The sequence below is a fragment of the Mytilus californianus genome, unplaced genomic scaffold, assembly GCF_021869535.1.
Source record: "Mytilus californianus isolate M0D057914Y unplaced genomic scaffold, xbMytCali1.0.p SCAF_2, whole genome shotgun sequence".
Lineage (NCBI taxonomy): Eukaryota > Metazoa > Mollusca > Bivalvia > Mytilida > Mytilidae > Mytilus > Mytilus californianus.
The window spans coordinates 111,607,334-111,628,123 of record NW_026262668.1 but is presented as its reverse complement, the minus strand read 5'-3'; the positions used below and the strand labels follow the sequence as shown (position 1 = coordinate 111,628,123).

The 20,790-nt window shown below is 34.8% G+C and overlaps 1 protein-coding gene across 1 annotated transcript in view; it reads left to right on the top strand.

Annotated features, from left to right (window-relative positions):
- Positions 1–18,398, top strand: part of LOC127728588 (uncharacterized) — a 60,252-nt gene extending 41,854 nt beyond the window's left edge. Inside the window, exon 13 of the mRNA XM_052236107.1 lies at positions 17,139–18,398. The gene's annotated coding sequence lies outside the window, so the exon portion shown is untranslated. The remainder of the gene's footprint in view (positions 1–17,138) is intronic.
- The last annotated feature ends 2,392 nt before the right edge of the window (positions 18,399–20,790 follow it).

Sequence of the window (20,790 nt, the reverse complement as noted above, 5' to 3'; positions counted from 1 at the left end):
CCTCTTTGAACTTAGACCTGGCCTAAATATACTACTGCAACAGTTTGACATTGCAACTCCTCTGAAATTACACAACAGAATTTCATGAAATTTTGTAGTTAACGTGGACATACTATGAAGGTGTGCATATCCACAAGAAATTTTTATCAGTTGACTTTTGTAGGAGTTATGAGTCTTTGAACTTAGGAATCTGGTGAGATTTTGTTTGTCCAGTGACAATTTTGGGGCGTGGAATATGTGAGCACGCTCGCAAACGGTATTTAATTCATTAATTATGTAGTCAACTCATTCACATATGCCTCACACCTCCATTTGTTCACATATACATCAAAGCTTTATTTTTAGAAAATATGTTTGGCTTCCCTTAAAAAGTTAACAGTTTCCTGTGGGAAATTGAAGAAAAAAAATGGGAATGATGACCCCAATGTCATTCCTCCTATTGTATTTTGTAAAGTTTTAAAAAATATAGGCCATTTGATAATAATAATAATTATAATAACAATATTAATGATAATAACAATAATAATGATGATAATAAAAATAATAATCTGATATTAGTTTAAACCTTTGAACTACATGTAGTTACATTGGTTATTCCTTTTACACACATTTATATATCAGTAAATATTTGTGATATTTAATTCTATTTTCAATTGCCATCCCCTCAAGTTCTTTAAATTAGGGAGAAGCTGAAGGGGATTAAAGACCTGTATCTAAAATTAATCTCATTGTTCTTTTATGAAATTTCAATATTCTTGTTTCTTCATTTTTAAATTCTCCCTAAACAATACAACAGAAGTCAATAGAAGTATAGAACCATGAGGAACACCAACTTTAGTGGTGTAATTGTTCAGAATAAACATTGCAAATGATGATTAGTTAACTGTCAAGTGACTCACTGATATTCCGGGGCGTTTTTGGCCGAGTGGCCTAAGAAGTAGAACTATTGTATCACTAGTCTGTCAACACTTAGCTGGGTTGTGAGTTTAAATCCCTCATGTGGCAGGTGCGATTGACTCCAATCTTAATTGACTAGGATAGTAAGTTTTCCTACCGGAGGTTGTTGGTTCTCTCTGGCCACTCCAGCTTCCTCCACAAATAAAAACTCCTGCCACAAAATAGGACAAAAGTGCTGAAAGCGGCGTTTAGCATCCATCAATCAATCAATTACTGATATTCCAATTTTGACAATTGATATTGTATACTATATAAATAACACACAGCTGAGAGGATGATAGAGCAGATTGTTACCCCGAGAAAACATTATCAACTGAGGCGAAGCCAAGGTTGACAATGTCTTTTTGAGGGGTAACAATCTGTTCTAACACCATCTTAGATATGTGTTATTTAATTTATTATACTGAATGTTCTGTTATTACTGTCTATTAATTTCCAAATTCAAAGTTATAAACTATGACCTCTTGTACATACCAACCATCCTTATATGATAAAGAGCACACTTGATGAAGCATCTCTGTGAAGGGTAATAGAGTATTTCCATAGGATAGAGTAAATTATCTCCTTCGTAATAAAATAGAATGTCTTATGTATAATAAGTTGTGGGGTCAATTTTCCGTGGTAGGGGTTCAAAATACAATTACTAAGAAAAATTGCTTTGACATGATTGACCTCAGTAAAACCAATTTAATCTCACCTCATTTTGTGCTGTGCAAAGTCAGACTATCTATGTTATTCTGTGTTGGTCTTTGTTTGTACATCTGGTTAATTTTGAGGACTCAGGTGTTAGTGGCTTATTTGGCCTGTTGTCCTGTCCAATATTTTGGGAATTCCTGTTATCCTTTTTATATATTAGGGGACGACCATTTGATATTCTGGGGGGGCCAGGAGGATTTTGAAAATAAATAACTCAGCCTTGATAATCACAAAAATAAATGGTTTGTTCTGTGGTAGTTTGAAAATAAATTACCTGACTTGCAATGTATTGAAAATAAATAACTCAGCAGGTCTAATCGAAAGTATGAGATGGCACCAGATTCTTCATAAATTCATCTTTTTTCCAAAAAAAAAATCGGGAAACACTTCCCATATCTTTTAATAATAAAAGTATAAATATTATTTAAATATACTTGAAATGTCAGAAAATTGGTTTCATTTAACTTGAGGTTAATTGTCTCAGGAACACTTACCTCACTTTTATTAAACCAGAGCCGTAACTACATTGAGACAAATGCCTCATGTAGGAAATTTCAAAACCAAACGCTTGTCTCCATATCAAATTGTGTTCACCGTGAGTGCCTTGCAAGAAGCAAGTTCTGTTCTCCCTCAGACGTAGCCCCTAACTTTTCGGGATCAATGTTTCTTATTTATTTGTATTTTGTTCATTGATTGCCCTTCTGTATTCTATTAGTGTCGCATTCATTTTGTAATTTAGTAATTTTATTATTAACTTGATCATGAGTTTAAAAAAACACAGCAGCCACAGACTTAATTATGTGAATTACATTTTTGCTTTTAATATCATGCATATTTGTCTTTTGATGTTGTTCCTAGAAACTTAAGTCTTACACTGAATCTATAACGTGATTTTGCTTTGAGACCAAAATATTGTCATAAAATTATTAAAACAGAACTTGCATTTTCAGTTTAAGAAAGGGTCTGGGGAACACCAGAAGGCATGATTTTGCATCATTTGTTCTATAGCTTTTTGGGCCTTCAGCGGTTCAAAAATCCTTCAAAAAAAATTTTGCCTCGCTCTGCTCGGCGAAACATGTTTACCAATACTTTTAAAAGAGCCTTAGTTACAACCAAACTTTAATACTGTGTATGTATGCAGTACATGTATATGCATTGGGGGATATAGAAGATTCATTTCTGCAGAGGATAATAATTAATTCTGATTAAATGGTACATAATGACTTGACTATACATGAATTATTTATAATAAACAAATAATTTAAAAATTGTATGTTTTCCAATATTATAAATATAGTTGTGAAAATAAATAATCAGTCCCTTGCTTTAATGAAAATGAAAAATCTTGCTTCAATAGTGCAGAAAATAGATAATCTGTCCTCTTAGTTTACAAAAATAAATAACCGATCCAAAACAAATCCTCCTGCCCCCCCCCCCCCCCCCCCCCCCAGAATATCAAATGGTTGTCCCCTTATACAGTACTAAAACTTACAAAAATACACAACTGGAGCTGCAAAGAAATGATTTATGCCATAAGTTGGCATTTTTATATTCGTATTGAAGGTAAAGTATATTGCCAAGTGACTATTGATGTCTCTTACTGCACAATTATTCTTTTGATTTATGAATAATATTTTTTTTTGCAATAGTTCATAAAGACCCTTGGTAGGTATTTTTTACAGATATTTCAGTCAACTATCCAGATTTTCCAAAACATGAAAAACGAAATTTTCCCACCTCAACTGACAGTGTTAGGTGTCCTTTTTTGCCACATTATGATCAAGTTGAAGATCCCTTTCAATTTTTGCAGTTAATAGACCAAAGGTCAAGGTCATATCATCAATCTATATACTAAAATTGGGCAAAATTTTGGTTTCCGGATGTTATCTTTTGAACTTTATATCCAGCTTTCATCAAACTTGGATTGGTGAACACCACAGGTTGGAAAATATCCCTATGAATTTAGGGTCAATAGGCCAAAGGTCAAGGTCATAGCAGCTATTAATTTAATGAAATTTTGACAAATTTTGGTTTCCAGATGTTATCTTTTTAAGCATAAGTCCATGGAATGATAAAGATCTCTATTGATTTTGAAATCAGTAGGTTAAATGTCTAGGTTACAGCAGCCATTGATAGACTGAAATTGAGGTAAAAAAATCTGGTTATAGATGACATATTTTAAAGTATATGTTCAACATTCACAAAAATTTGCTTGAAAATATCCCTTGAAAAGAACAGAGTATTGATTTTTTTGGAGTCTGTATTTTTAAAGGTGGCAGTACCTATAAATGGAGTTCATTGTGCTCTACACAAAAAACGTTTCTTTTACTACAAATGCATACGATAGCAACTTGGCCTACATCTTAATAAAATTCTTTAAAACAGTATTAGATTCAAAAATTTAATATACTATATTTACTTTTATTTTATTTTTTGTGACTTTATTTCCTGTGACTTTTTTTTCGTGACTTTTTTTCCTGTGACTTTTTCTATAAACCAATTGTGCTTTTGTATCTAAAAAGCAACACCTATGTCTCGCCTTCCGCAACCTTCGTCGCAGGAAAAAACCCGGGGGTGATCTAATGTGCTCCAGAAGGGTAATGATATCCTGCTCTACATGTTACACCCGTGTTTTTTTACAAATTTGGGGATGGGTCTCATTTGGTGATGTCACATTCGAGGAAAAGAGGATGGGATTGTGGTTACAACAATTGGAACATATCAATCTTCATCTGTGAAATAGATATTTCATAACGGTCAAATAACTCGTGATTGCGTTTGTAAAATTGTTGAAGGAATCACTTCAAATTCACTACTTGGAATCCTTAGTTGAATAGCTTCCTTGTCGGCAGCAACCCTCTATCAAGGAAATCACGAAAGGAAACACAAGCTCTGGAATATTGTCTCAACTGGGAGGTATATACTCCATATGCAGGCACTTCTGAAATATTGCTACATAGAAATGGAAAGTTCACAATTTGGAAATTGAATTCATCTCTTTGTTGTAAAGTTTTGTTCTGAAATGAGCAATTGAATACAAAATGTTTCTTTTTATTAAATTCCTACAGTGAAACGTACCAATACTTCCACAATAGTAATCTATATATGTGATAAAAATTGATAAATGATTAGACCATCTTGAAGTGAGGCCTTGCCCTCTAGGTCATGGTCCAGCAACTTTCAATTAATAGGCAATTTTTAATGTTAAGTTTTCTGCCTAAGTCACTTTGATAGGAACTATTTGAGATAGATCAATGATGTTTTCTATAAAGTTGCATTACTATCAGGACATCTCAGTGTGTCGACTATTTCGAGGCCGTGCTCCCTAGATCATCATCCAGTGACTTTGAATTAATTACCAATGTTGCTGTTGCTCAGATTGTTTTTTTTTCTGAATTTTCTGCCGACAGGCGAGACACATATCTGTGTCAACAGTTCATTTTTTGCGGTGTTCGTGTTGCGCAGTCTATGTTGTGACAGTGTTTTGTGGACTGTTGTTTGTCTTTTTGTCGTTTTTCATATTTGTTCACATGACGTTGTCAGTTTGGCTTCAAGTTATGATGAGTTTGAACATCACTTAGATATCTTCCAACTCTTTTTTATGTGGGACCTTAGAAAAACCTTCATAAGAAACCTTATAACATTGTTGAACCGGTTTTTTTTATAGATCTCAATTTTCTCATTTCAAGTTAATCTTTTTAGTATTGGACTATGGAGTGGTACATTAAGAAAATATACAATAAAATCAACAAAGGAAAAAAAACAAGAGACTTTAATAATGGCAATGGATGAAAAATTACATGGCAATCTATCAATCTACATTATACACAAGAAGTGAATGTATAAGTAAGGGACTGAAAGTTTGTCTCTCTTCATACAGAACAAAGAGTAGTATGGTCCGCATGGTCGTGAATCAGACATTTAATGTATATATCATTGTACAACACACATATATCTTGAATTCTTTATTGTTAATAAAAAAATAACTCAAATACAAACGAAACAAAAATTGACCATTTCAACCCTTATCAAAGAAAGCTCGTATTGATTGCAATTTAAGCCAACAGTATGTGAAGGTTGTTCAAGTTTTGTGCACAAGAAAATCCTCAAGTTACACGTGTTTACTTAATTGGGAATGTGTTCATCAATCCAAATCTGTCGATTTTTAACCATACATAATGAAATTGCAAAAGAATGATGTATAAAGTAAAATAACAAAAATACCAAACTCCAAGGAAAATTCTAAACGGACAGACCTTTACCAAATGGCAAAATCAAAAGCTCAAACACATCAAACGAATGGAAAACAACTGTCATATTCCTGACTTAGTACAGACATTTCCTTGTTTAGAAAATGGTGGATTAAACCTAGTTTTATAGCTAGCTAAACCTCTCACTTGTATCACAGTCGCATAGGTATCCGTTATATTGACAACAATGTGTGAATAAAAAAAAACAGACATAATAGGTAAACATGTCAAAAATTGGGGTACAACAGTCAACAGTGTGTTATAATCTTTATCACTATAAAAACAAACAACTATGTCCACAAAGAAAAACAAAATGACATATAGACACTCTATAGACAAAGCATCATATGTAACAGACATCTTTACGCAAACCTTTAGTTTAAAAAACGTGTGTTATTGATTGTGTTTTCATGGATGAATGGATTGGTGTTTAACGACCAGTGGCAATTATTACATACTTATCAAGACGAGAACCTGTTGATGTGAAATAAATTAACATGCTAGTTAACAAAGTTAAGTCAGTAGGGAGACATGTCAACCTACCCAGACATATTATTATGACTCCCCAACCGACCCGTCTTTCCTCTTACTCCTTATTGTTTAGGGGAGATACAGCAAAGAACATTTTTTCAAGTCTTTGGTTTGACCCGACCAAGGTAATATCCTTGGCATTCATTGTTGTCGTGTTAATCCACCCACATCTTGTAAATTGTAATACGTGGGCCTTTTATAACTTACTCATATGGTATGGGTTTTGCTCATTGTTGGAGGCCGGACAGTGACCTGTATTTGTTCACATCTTATTGGCACAATAAACTATAGGCTTTCTTTCTTATTAATCCTCCATATGTAGAAATTTCATTCCAATCAAGCAAGGAGTTTCATCATCCAGAACCATTCGAGTCGGACACAAAACTTAAGGACAGACAGACGGACAAAGCGATTACTAGGCCTACATGCTCCCGAATTTTTTTTCGGACAGCATGATAGATAAAAAAATCATCGATCAGGAAGACAACGACTGGTATTGGGCTAATTGCATTTTCTTTTTCTGTATGTTTGTGGAAGTTTTCATCAAGATTGTGAGCATTTAAGTCTTTTAAATGTACGACAATTAGATAACAAATAGATGATAACAATAAATCGAAATGGACTTATCTCTTCAGCTCTAACATTGTCAAATATGAAAAAAAAAGAAACTTACAAATCGACTGTGTCCGAGTACCAAAAAAACAAAACAAAACAAAAACTTTTTCGTATTTTAAAGTTAAATTACGATAAACGTCAGTATTGTTTTACTCACAAATATACAGTAACTTAGTAATAGGCTCAGTGGGAGAATATTTTCTATGTATAAGAAGATTCATGTAAAGTATGATTCATTTATTTAATCTTCATTATCGTGGTGCAAGACGAAGAATTTCCTTCAATTTTATATTGGTCTTCTAATTTTACATAAATCGTGTCACCAACATCAAGTTCGACAGCTTGCACGGCCGTTCCAGTCCCATAATCACGATTGTCTTTAGAAATTCCTTTGATGAAAACTTTGGTTAAGTAATAAGAATTTTTGTACATATTGAAATTTGCATGTGTAGTTGTCGACACCAGGTATACGGAAACTAGGTATAATCCTGGAATCTCACATACAAAATTCCCGCTTTTCTCAAATTCCGTAAGGTTCCTTATTCCAATAGCGGTCTTTATAGTAGGAAAACGAACCAATCCACTAATGGGCTGTTCTGTCGCACATGCTGATAATGCAACTGAAATAAAAAGACAAAAACTATATTTTACCATCCATGCAATAAACACAAATTAAAAAATGATTCCAATACAAAAACTAAGAACTTAAAACGATACAAACAGCAGAATATACCCAGCAGATAACTTTATCCAGTCTTTTGAACAACTGGGGCCTGACGTTCAATAAAAAAAAATCATGTAATATTGGACATTTATTATTTTGACTCATGCAATTAAGTTGTGAAGAGTATATTATTTGACCCGTTCTTCCGTTACCACTATTTTAGAAGAGAAAGTTTCTGCGTTGTAGCGAAATGTCCCACACCGTTTTATTACTGCGAGTCTCATTATTAGACTTTGGAACAAAGGTATCCATGTGTAACAAAAAGTGAATCCGCATACCTATTTTACAAGCATCATTCATGTGGTGCATGCATGTAATAATTCAGTGCTTTTTAACAAAGCATGTCCATAACTTCTGCAGAAATTATTAGATCAAAATGGTGGGATAGTATGTGAACTACACACGATGACTAACATTTCTAGTAAATATAAGCTGTTTGACAAGGTTCAATGTGTCTTTATGCTACAACAGACAAACAATGGTCAAAGTTCAAAAACTTCCGCAATTTTTTTTTTCCAAATCAAAATTGCAATTATGTATGGCCATTTAAACATAATTACAAACAATCTCATTCACAAGGTTACGGTACATTCTAACACGACGCTTTTCTTGCGCTATTTTCGTGATATTTTCTTTTTCAAATATAAAACTTTCACTGAACACACGTACTGGATATACCAAAAAATAAAGTAATTTTAAAACTATACCTATCCAGACACATAGTTCGGTGTGAGCCAAGGCTCCGTGTTGAAGACCGTACTGTAACCTATAATGGTTTACTTTTATAAATTTTGACTTGGATGGAGAGTTGTCTCATTGGCACTCATACCACATCTTCTTATATCTATCTAGTATGTCTATTTGCTTGACAACATAAATTTACTTTCATTTTAGTGATGCACTTAATCGCTAAATTATAAGTATTCCGATGTCAGAGCAAAAATAATTCCGATCAATCAAAATACATTTATCATGGTTGATGATGGGTTACTGGTGTTTAACACATACATTTATTACATGCGTATCAGGACGAGAACATGCGAATGGGATACGAGTGTGAACCCTTCTTTGTACTAGACCGACATGCTGAGTCGTTTTTTCAAACTAGTTCACAAGGGAACAGTCTGCTGGAAGACAGGTAAACCTATCCAGACACATAGTTTCTACTCCGAGCTAACAAGTCTTTGCTCTTGTTCCCCATGCCACGTGCATAGAGGAGAAGCAGCAATTACCACATGCCTTAAAGTAAAACCAACGACCTCCAGGACTAGAGGTGAACACTTTACCGAGAGACTACCGCCCCCCGGTGGTCAAATATACTGAAGAGATTTACCCATCCGTACTTTAAATAAATCTTTCATTGACCCATTACATATAAAAATTTCCAAAAGAATTTTTTTTGAAAACGCAAATTGTTAACGGGACTATTTCTATTCTTACCGTTAACATTCCCTTTCTTAAAATTGTTAAATTCCATTTGTTTCCTCTTGTGAAAGTAGCGTGTTTGGGTTTTAATGAAACCAAACTTGCTAATAGATGGACGCATGGTAAAAAGTGACATTTGGAAATCAAGTTTTATCCGAATTTCAGCCAATCAATAGCTGCTGGAACATTAACCTTCGACTTATTGATCCCAAAATCAGTTAGGGTCTTCCTACTTAAAAGGGACATTATCGAATATTTTTGATAATAATCGTCCATACAGTTCAAAAGAAGTTGGCCAAATTTCAGCGTATGAATAGCTGCCGTGACCGTGATCTTTGACCCCAAAATCAATAGATGTTCCCTATGGGGCAGAATCGACCCAAGCTTGGAAAAAGTTGGCCATATGTTTCAAAAGATGACATCCGGAAACCATTTTTTTCCAAAATTTCATTCTGTTAAAAGCTGCTGTGACCTTGACCCTTGGCCTATTGACCCCGATATCAGTACGACTCTTGCATTTCCTATGAAGCATTATCAAACCTAGTTTAACACAGTTATTCCTAAAGGGCTTAAAAGATTTTGTCCGGAATCCCAAATGTTTACGCCCGAACGGCATTCTTTATATAAGTAGAGTTTGCAAATCGGCTAAAAACGCACTGGACTTCCCTGTAATATCTCTGCCACAAGGGCATTGCAGAATACCACCCACTCCGTGAGATAAGGTATAATAATATGTTACCTTTTGCATTTAATATATCTGTTTGGCTTTCAGTTTTGTTTTTCATCGCATCCTGATTCGCTATTAATGTACTCAGTTTTGGAACAAGAACTTCTTTCAAAGTTTCCAGTATAGAAATTCTTTGGGTAGCATCACCTGTCAAATTCAATAATGTAAATATTTCCGATTTTCTAGTATCACTAGCCTGCATACAATTTAGAACTGTCGCATTTGTAATCTTCATTTCTTCTTGTAACTGTGTAATATTTCCTCGCATTTCTTCTTGTTCCTCGATATTAGCTCTCATTTCTGCTTCAAATACCCCCAAGTCCGTTTCGTATTTCCTTTTCAATCCAGTATAATCTGACAAAAGTGTATTATAGTCCGTACTCACATTGTTGAAGTGTTCTGTCAGCATTATATGGTCTATCGTATTTTTTTCTAGTGCACTTTGCAAATGCCTTATCTTTTCAGTTTGTTCGTCCGTCATATTTTGCATCTGAATGCGATTTTCAACTAATATACTTTGATGCTCTAAAAGTTCACTGTTCTCGGACTTTAGTCTATGATATTCGTCCTCTAAAGTCTGCAACTTACTTCCTAAAACATCAGAATCATTTTTTACCCCCAATAGTTGAGATTTGCAGATATCGGTATCTATTTTAGCAGTTCGTTCTATGTCGGCCATCTCTCGCTTAAGACTCGCAACGGTCTCGTCTAACTTGGCACGTGATGACATTTCGCTAGCAATCATATTGACAAGCTGTAGGTAGTGTTGGTCTGTCATCGATGTTTCTCCGCTAGACAAACACAACGAAGTTATACATAAAATTATTACAATAACCAAAGGTAACACAGACATCGTTCCAATGGATATTGCTGGACATGAAATGGATAATGAGGATTGATGTTCTAATTTCATATTGAAGATAAGATTTTATCGATCTAGTTACTATACTTTAGACCTAGTTATCATACTTATGGTTGTCAGCTTTGACAGTACACATGTTACACTTTGCACACATTTGTTAGTGTGAGTGTAACCTAAACTAGGTAAAAAAATTCACGTTTTTTTTAAATGGATTTAAATTGATGTAAATTCGAGAACATTATTGTAGAATATATGCTCAACAAGAATTCAAAAACAGCGGTGCTGTTGTGCATATTGAGTCCGACAATCATAATTCTTAGTGTCAAGAAAAAAAGTGTATGGGGTAAACGTCAATAAAAAAAGCAACAAAACGACAAAACATCTAGCTGTCAACAAACGGTATCTATTGGTTGATAGACAGGTATTTGCACAGTATGGCAAGCTCCGATTTGTCAAGTCTATAGACAAGATGTGAATAAATTTAAGGATTTGTCATAAATACTAAAATTCCTAAGCGACAAAAAACCATTAAGAGAAATTTTGACAAAATGCAACCATGTGGCGTAGCTACCATTGACACAACAACGCACTTGCGTGCACAAACGAAATGGTAAAAAAAATCATTATTAAAAAATCATAACAGTCAAAAAAAGAAAGTGTGCGATTGACTGTTACTATATATATATATATATAGAAACCAAGAACTACCGGTCGTCAACGTAATCGGGCAAATCCCGCTGGTGTCGGTATCCAGGATTATTGGCGCGTCACACTGTATATACAATTTTTAGACCATCTACTAAACGAACTACTAGATCGTCTTGTCAATTCGGAAGAACGTTTTCTTGCCTAGATGCTTCTACCTAACAATCTGAAAAGTTTGAATCGGGACCATCAAATTCGCATATTTCGCGCCTACGAGTCCGATCTTCAACCAAAAGATCAGTTCCTTCTCGAAATTAAAAGGTGGGTTGCGAGATGGGATATTTATCCATCTAAGAAACTAGACCAACTTTGTGCAACATTGGAGATGACGCCGAAAGAACTTTACCCAAATATATTCTGTATTCTGCAAATACTTCTAACCATGCCACTCTCAACCGCTACTGCTGAACGCTCTTTCAGCGCTCTGAAACGCGTAAAAACGTATCTGAGATCGACCATGGGACAAGAAAGACTTTCTTAACTTGCACTGCTGCACGTTCATTCTGATTTTGACATTGACACTAAAGAAGTTGTTGGCACGTTTAACAATGCTAGGCAAAGGAAAATGTTACTCCCCTAAAGGACCTCGGTTGATAACTTCAGTCTTACATACGAACGTCACATTCCTATATCGCAAAATTAAAAATTGATTGTTTGAATTGCTTTCTTTTCGTATGTTAACTTATATATGTCATGAGATGATCCAGTTCTCTAGCCCTTTCTTTCTCTGAAGAATAACAAATTGGGGAGCATTGCAAAGTTTTTAGTTTGCATTGAAATTATGTAATGGCGTGTTTTATATAGACACTGTACAAGATCACATATTCCTGTACTGTTTATGACATTACTGTATAAATCTTTTTTTGAAGAAGTCACAGTTATTAGAGTGTAGAACAGCAAGAGTTTTGATCAACAGGTTAAGCACTTTATTTGGGCTTGCTTTCAATTTTGATTCCGTGATGCTAACTATCATTATACGGCGTGAATCAGATGGAGATACTAAAAATTCCAAGATCGGTTGGAGTACATACAATATAAAACATTTGACTTCTATACCAGTTACACGTTTCTTTTTACTAAACTGAAAGACACATTGAATGAACTGAAAGAGAATGACCAGCGCAGATACACATATATTGTTTTTATAAGAGAAAAATTCGTAAGGGTTCCGCAGAACCCAGTGTCTCGCCGACTTTTGCTGTTAGTCGCAGGCTCAACAAAAATGGGGAAAAAATTATTAAAAATGTTCCTCTAGATACTATCATTTGATTGTAAGAAGCTTCTGTCCAAGTTTGGTAAAAATCCAGGATGGTTTATGAATCTAATAAATGTTTTAAAAACTTTAACTGCAGACTGTATGTAATGTTAACTGGAAGAAAAACTAAGTCCATTTATAAGTAATATATGGAAAAACAGGAAATAAATTTTTACAAAATTTCCTTCTAGATACTAGCTTTTGATCATAAACAAGCTTCTGTCCAAGTTTGGTAGAAATCCAGGATAGTTTAAGAAAGTTATTAAAATGTCAAAAACTTTAACCACAGAGTGAATATTTGTGGACGCCGTCGACGACGGAATGTATAGGATCTCTATGTCTCGCTTTTGCGACAAAGTTGCAGGCGCGACAAAAATCATACTTATTTAAAAAATACCACTGTGATTTAAACAAAAAGTTCTCTAAAATTAAAATCATTACGATGCTTGCTTTTTTACTGACAATAGATTTGTTACGTTTTATCCCAACTTGTTCTTTAATAATCGACGTTTCTAAGGGAAACAGCTGCACTCCACTTCTTGCCGACTAATTCCTTTATTCGTATAAGGAACACTTTATACAGGAGCTTTTCAAAACGAATGAAACAAAAGGACATTATTCTTGAACTTGACATTCCACTATAAAGATGATGTCCACTCGCGGAATATGTCAAAATTTAGTGACTTTGTTTACCATTTATCTAGAAATAAAGGGCAATATAAAGGATGTTAACCGATTATCATTTAATGGGACGTTGATATGATAGAGCCAACATAATGTCACAAGTGAAACAAATAACAGAGATCATATAACGATCAAACATAACATAAGTCTTTGCTGGATTAGTTTTGAGTTCTGTAATCGAAATCGGCATACTTAAGCAGGCCACCGCAGGGGTTCAAAGTTGCCCCATAACGTATTTTCCATGCAAACCACACATTCGGTACTCTTCGGCATATCCCTACGGCAAAGTTCCGAACCGGACCTAGCTCATTTCAAAGATATTGACCAAGGCTGTTCACCACTTAAATATTTTTTCTGGGATCCGGGCCCGTCTGGCCACCACAGGGGTTCCAAGTATGCCCAGTAACGTATTTTCCTTACAAACCACACATTCGATACTCCTCGGCATATCCCTACGGCAAAGTTCCGAACCGGACCTAGCTCAGTTCAAAGGTATTGACCCAGGCTATTCGCCACTTAATTATTTTTCTGGGATCCGTGCCCGTCTGGCCACCACAGGGGTTCAAAGTTGCCCCATTATGTATTTTCCATACAAACCACACATTCGGTACTCTTCGGCATATCCTTACGGCAAAGTTCCGAACCGGACCTAGCTCATTTTAAAGGTATTGACCCAGGCTATTCACCATTTAAATATTTTGTTTTGGGATCCGGGCCCGTCCGGCCACCACAGGGGTTCAAATCGGCCCCATAACGTATTTTCCATACAAACCACACATTCGGTACTCTTCGGTATATCCCTACGGCAAAGTTCCGAACCGGACTTAGCTCATTTCAAAGGTATTGACCCAGGCTATTCACCATTTAAATATTTTTCTGGATCCGGGCCCGACTGGCATCACAGGGGTTCCATGTATGCCAAGTAACGTATTTTCCTTACAAGCCACACATTCGGTACTCCTCGGCATATCCCTACGGCAAAGTTCCGAACCAGACCTAGCTCATTTCAAAGGTATTGACCCAGGCTATTCGCCACTTAAATATTTTTCTGGGATCCGGGCCCGTCTGGCCACCACAGTTTTAGTTATATGTCAATTGTTTGTAATGGCACATTTTATAAGGAAAAGTCAGTTTTAGATTAATAAATTAGTAATGTCGCATGCCGTACAAAATAGTCCACGTAGGATTATTATAGAAAATACTTTTTCACATTCAAAAAAGATTAACATTACATGTATATCGAATTGTTTTCATTTTATATATACAGAAATTGATATTGAAAATGGTTTCAATTGAAATACTGGATATTTGAGGATTCCGAGTGTATGGAAAGATTGTATGTAATTTTTCTCTCGTACATTGCATCATTTTTCTTTAGTTCATGGAATATATATATCACGGTTTCTCATATCTTACTTAAATCCATTATAAACAATATTAGTTGTTCTTTGATTTTTTTTAATTTTCTATTTCTACATTGTTTCTGTTCCTCTTTCTTAGTCATAAGGAATAAAAACGAGAAAAAGAACGAAAAAAAACGATTTTAAATTGTACAATTTTTTATTAAACAAACAGTGTCCTCCGAAAAAAGTGGCTGTTATCATTATTGGTATTTAAAACGGACTGAAATCTTTTGAGAATCACCACAAGCCGTGAAATTGTCGAATTCCGCTGTTAAATTATATAGTTTAACTAAGATTTTGAGATTTTTGGAACGTTTGAGTCTAAAATAGTTTTTTGGGTTTTTAGACGTATCATCAAAATTGGCTGCTGGAAAAACAGTGGCTGCTATCTTGATTGGCTGCTAAAAGTGGCTGCCAGCTTGAGTCTGGAATATGTTGTTGTCAGATAAATTTCCGTTTATGTGATGTAAAAATAGAATAACAGGATCACCGACTTCGGTATTTTGGATGAAACAAAAGTCAAAGTGGTGTTCGTGGTGAACAAAATACCATACATTAAACGTCCAAATTAACGTAACGTCATTACATTATTTTCGACGTTTTTCACTACCAACACGGTAACAGAAAAAATTAAGTCGGTGGGCTTATAATTATTCTATATAAACCAAACGGCAATTTATGTACACACAAAATATCGTTATTTTGAAGGTATGATGGTTTTAAGACATTTAATGAATGTTTTTTTTTTACTAATTTACCTACTATTAACTTGACCTTAAGCAAGTTGTGTCGTCATATCTTAATGTGTCATCCTGTGTCTTATCCCTATCTATCTTCGTGAATTTATGGACACCAATTTCTTCCTTGTCTTTACGAGACAAATATTTGTATTTGAAACTGGAGTTTTATTATTTTTTGTTTGTATGAAATGAACAATAATATTATATTGTATATGATTTTGCAATGGTTTCATTTTTTTTTAATTCTTACGACAATGTTAAAATATAAAATGTATATACTTTAAAAAGTCAACGTATAAGTTGCAGTTACGTTTTTGCTAGATATTGATGACTATCTCTACTATTACCATGATTGTCTTAGAATACAATTTAATTTCAACAGGATTTGATATTCCTGCCAATTCAGTTCTGATGAACAGATAAGAACAATGCCCTAATTTTTAACAACCCACAAGTCTTTGATAAGAAGGAATACACAAATTAGTGTACTTTGTTGTTTCTATCGTTATTTGTCTATTCAAAGATAATTTCAGATGTTTTACTGTATACTTTTTCTGTCTTTAACTTCCATGTACAAAGGACTATTACTTGACAATATTCAAACTGATGGAGACACGTCTGTGACCGACCAGAAGTATATCCAATTGTTTACATTAATTGTCGACGAAATGACGAGACGTTTTGAACTGGAAACATTAATAAATGAGCTCCAACATAACGTTTCCGTCCTAAAGCAGGATGACCAAACGTTAAAGGCGTCTTGGCAAATACCATTATCAAAGTTAACTAATAAAACAGTTGAAATGAAATACAGTGTCAATAAATTGAAGGAGGACCATATCTCACTAAATGCTAGCCATATCCGAGTGAAACTTTCACAGAAAAAGACGTTCGAAAGTCTACAAAACATGTCATTGATAGAAAACCAGCTTAATATTGTGAAACAGAAATTGGATAGGCTTACACATATAACCGAAATAATTAAAGAGGGAAACTATAATTTTTCCATAGTTCGTCAAGCCATTCGTAAAGAACATGATGAACTGATATTTCTGTGTACCAATCTTACAAAAGAACGAAATAACACGTCTGCCGAATGGATGCAATCTACTGATGATTCGGATATAAAAGCTCTTCAAGATGACATGAAAATGACACAGACTCATCTGAGTACCATGATAACCGAAACTGACAGTTCCAGGAAAATATATCAGATCCAGACTAAGAATATATTAAACGAGCTTCCTGGCCTTGAAAGAAGTTACAATGGTATATTTACCCGACTGAAACAGGCTGGTGAAAACCAAGACGTAGCTTTTGTAACTTTAATGGAGAAAGTCGCAAATATCAACAAAAAAGGTAAACTCTTCTAAAATGCGTATCATTTGTTATCTTGAGCATTATTCTGTGTAAGTGCCACTATTATTATTTTAGCCCATTTTGTGATGTTTTCGCGGGTAACGGCATAACAAGACAATTGGTAAATCTACTTCTATCTCTCTTACAACTGGTTTAAGTAAGATTAGTTATATATAATCTATTCTTATATTAATTTTTATTACAGTTGCTGTGACATCATGTGCAGACCCACGGAAAACGGCAGGCATTGTAACATTCCCATTTATAAAGTCCTCGGTAGGAATTACAGACCTAAACCGCTTTAGATACTCAGGAATTTTTCATTGTGAATCTCCAGGGTTATACATAATATCAGTGTATATAGTGTCATCTACAAGTCATGCATCTTATCGTGTGTACAAGAACTCACATCTATTAACAGATGTGCATATGACAGGAAATTCAAATGATTCTTTTGATTATGGAACAGGAACTGCACTACAAGCAGTTGATCTTAAAATAGATGATACGTTGTCAGTTGAACTCGGTAATAACGTCGCTATAGAAGGTGCCTCACTGTCGTGTATAACAATAATTAAAACTGTATAACTTTAGTGAATATTGTTTTGTTAAGTAAATATAAAAGTTATGCGGATAAAAAACTCATCAAAGTAATAAGTTTAAATCTAAGTCAGGCTTTTTAACTGATTTTTATAGTTTGTTCTGATTTTGTGCTGTTACACCACTGTCCCAGGTTAGGGGTAGGGTTGAGAGTGCTCCTGAACATAGCATTATCTTTTGAATTATTTCACATTTTGTCATGCTGGTAACTTTTATGGTACTATACGGTATTGGTTTTGCTCATTATTAAAGGCCGTACGGTGACCTATAGTCGTTTGCATCCTCGTCGTCTTTTGGTATTTTGTGGAAAGTTATTTCGTTTGCAATTATACCACTCTTCATGTTCATAGTTTTTATAATTTAATACGCCAAACGACCGAAGACTCTCAGTGAGGCACTCTTATTAACAGTTGGATGGAAGAGGCAAGAAAATACTGTTATCTTGTAGAGGTTCTGGAGGTCTAGCATATCGAACTGTTTCAACTTTAAGTTGTAACGAACCAGCTCTGAATAATGACAAAATACGTCAGTGGCATCTATTATTAACAAACACTATATCCCTGGGATGTGTTTTATTTGATTTTAGTCTCTGATGCATGTTTTTTTTATAATTAATTGTTTTTGGCTTTTAACTAGCTTTCAGTAACGGCAAGTACTCTCAAATCGTACTTTCGTGTTGAATTGATCTGTTGACACGATTTATAATGAATTTTTGTTGTTCAATTTTTACTTATTTTGTGTTATATCTCGTCTCACTATTTTCAATATGTATCACCTTTGAAAAGTATTTAGCATGACGATAAATTTTCACTTCTGTACCCGTATTTCCGTACTCCTAACAACAAAATTATTATATTTAAATTTACCTGTGTACGTTATTTTATTTAACGCCATTTTGTCCCAGGTTATAGTTGTCATTTTGACATTGGTATACATCCCCTTTTTTATTAATATTGTATTTATATTGTGTCATAGATCAAATTTATTCGTTCAGTGTATGTTTACTTGTTTTTGTTTCAATTGATATTTAATAGTGTGTCTTTCTATATTGTAATGTTACACTACTGTTTCAGGTTAGGGGAAGGTTGGCGCCTGTTAAAACGTTTAAACCCGCTGCATTTGTTTGCACCTGTCCTAAGTCAGGAACCTGTTGTTTAGTGGTCGTCGTTTGTTGATGTGGTTCATAAGTGTTTCTCGTTTCTCGTTTTTTATATAGATTAGACCTTTGGTTTTCCTGTTTGAATTGTTTACACTAGTCATTTTGGGGCCCTTTATAGCTTGCTGTTCGGTGTGAGCCAATGCTCCGTGTTGGAGGCCGTACTTTGACCTATAATTAATAACTTTTTTCACATTGTGACTTGGATGGAGTGTTGTCTAATTGGCACTCATACCACATCTTCTTATTTCTATTTACATAAGGCTCCGTACCAAAACAAGTTTTAAAATATCTATAAAATCTTAATTTATTACCATTGACTTTATTGTTATCATTCCATAAAAATAAAATTATAATTTGATGTGACGGTATGGTAATTACATTATCATCCTTTAAGACGGACGGATCATACATGTTCAGGACGAAGACATAAACAAAAAATAAAGTAGGAAGGTTGTGTAAGGTGTGGTCGCCCGGGATGGAGGGCGGAACATTTGGACTGCCACTGGAAAATGAGGATATATTGGATAGGGACAGACATTTTACTTTGCGACAGGTGACCTACTGACCGCTGTAAGCATGACACTCTACCAAAACGAAGCATTGGATTTAACATCCCCGTTCCGACCTCTAGTGGCTGGTCCCACTTTTTCAAGGGATTACCATATTCCTATACCCCGAGACAACCCTTTAGATGTCAATATATACTAGCTAGTTTTTGTAAATGTCAACAAATGATTCTCATGAGAACAATTCGTAATTATATGTCATTGTGTGTCAATGTCGAATGAAAGTAACACATAAAATCAGTTGTATATTACGCAAAACATCCCACTTGTAAAACAGTCGTTTCTGTTACAATAATGTTTCTTGGTTGCACAACCATAAAGGACTTGCCTCTGTATTTATACATCCCACAGAGCCGAACGGAGGACTCGCGGCATGGTCTCCAACCAGTTCTAAACGGCTGCGTATTTATCAGATACGATAATACGACCATGCGTTCGCTTTTTTCTCGTCAAGGTAATGGTTCCGTCTTTACTCACATTGAACAAAAATGAATTCGCCTTTTAAACCAAGAGTTCCAAGTGGTGAAGTTGAAATCGTCCCTTCGTAAATTATACGGGCGCCATCACGAGTTGGTTGACCGTTATTGAATATCCGTTTCACAGATGACAACGGATATGTTCCATTTGTCGTAACTACAATCCCGTCCCCTTTTCCCCGAATGTGACCTACCGAATTAGACTTATCACCGGGTTTGTACTAATATGAGCAACACGACATGTGCCACATGTGGAGCAGGATCTGCTCACCCTTCCGGAGCACCTGAGATCACCCCAGTATTTGGTGGGGTTCGTGTTGGTCAGTCTTTGGTTTTCTATGTTGTGTTTTGTGTACTGTTGTTTGTCTGTTTTTGTTTGTCTTTTTTTAGCCATGGCGTTGTCAGTTTATTTTCGACTTATGAGTTTGAATGTCCCTTTGGTATCCTGCACCTTTCTTTTAACAATCTGATTAAAATACAGTTCCTATATCCACGCTTCGCTTACAATGTACTAGGAGCACCTGAGATCATTGCCGGTTTTTGGTGGGGTTCGTGTTACTGAGTCTTTAGTTTTATAAGTTGTGTTTTGTGTACTGTTGTGTGTCTTTTCGTCGATTTTTGGTTTTTGCCATGGTATTGTCAGTTTGATTATGACTTGTTTATTTCGCCTCTCTTTTATATGTTTTTATTTTTATTTAAGGACATATAAACAAATGAAAACAAAACATGCAAAAATATTCTTTAAAAGGTAATTACCCTTTCTTATTTATTTGGTTCTAATACAAACATTTTATTCTATTTGGAGAAAATAGTATGACATCTAACTGACCTTTCTGTCTTCTTAGATCCCTGAATCTAGTTATTACTGTTTTTCCTTTTTGATTTGTATGCCCAAAATGCGCTGTATATCTTTGGTCTACCCTCTTCCCTCTATCGAGCCGCTTTGTATACAATACTACGAATTATGTAGGACTATTGAATTTCTTTTATCTACAATTGATCCAGTTATTCGAATTTCTATCATAAACTTCTTTTCTTTACTTCTCTCTAATGAAA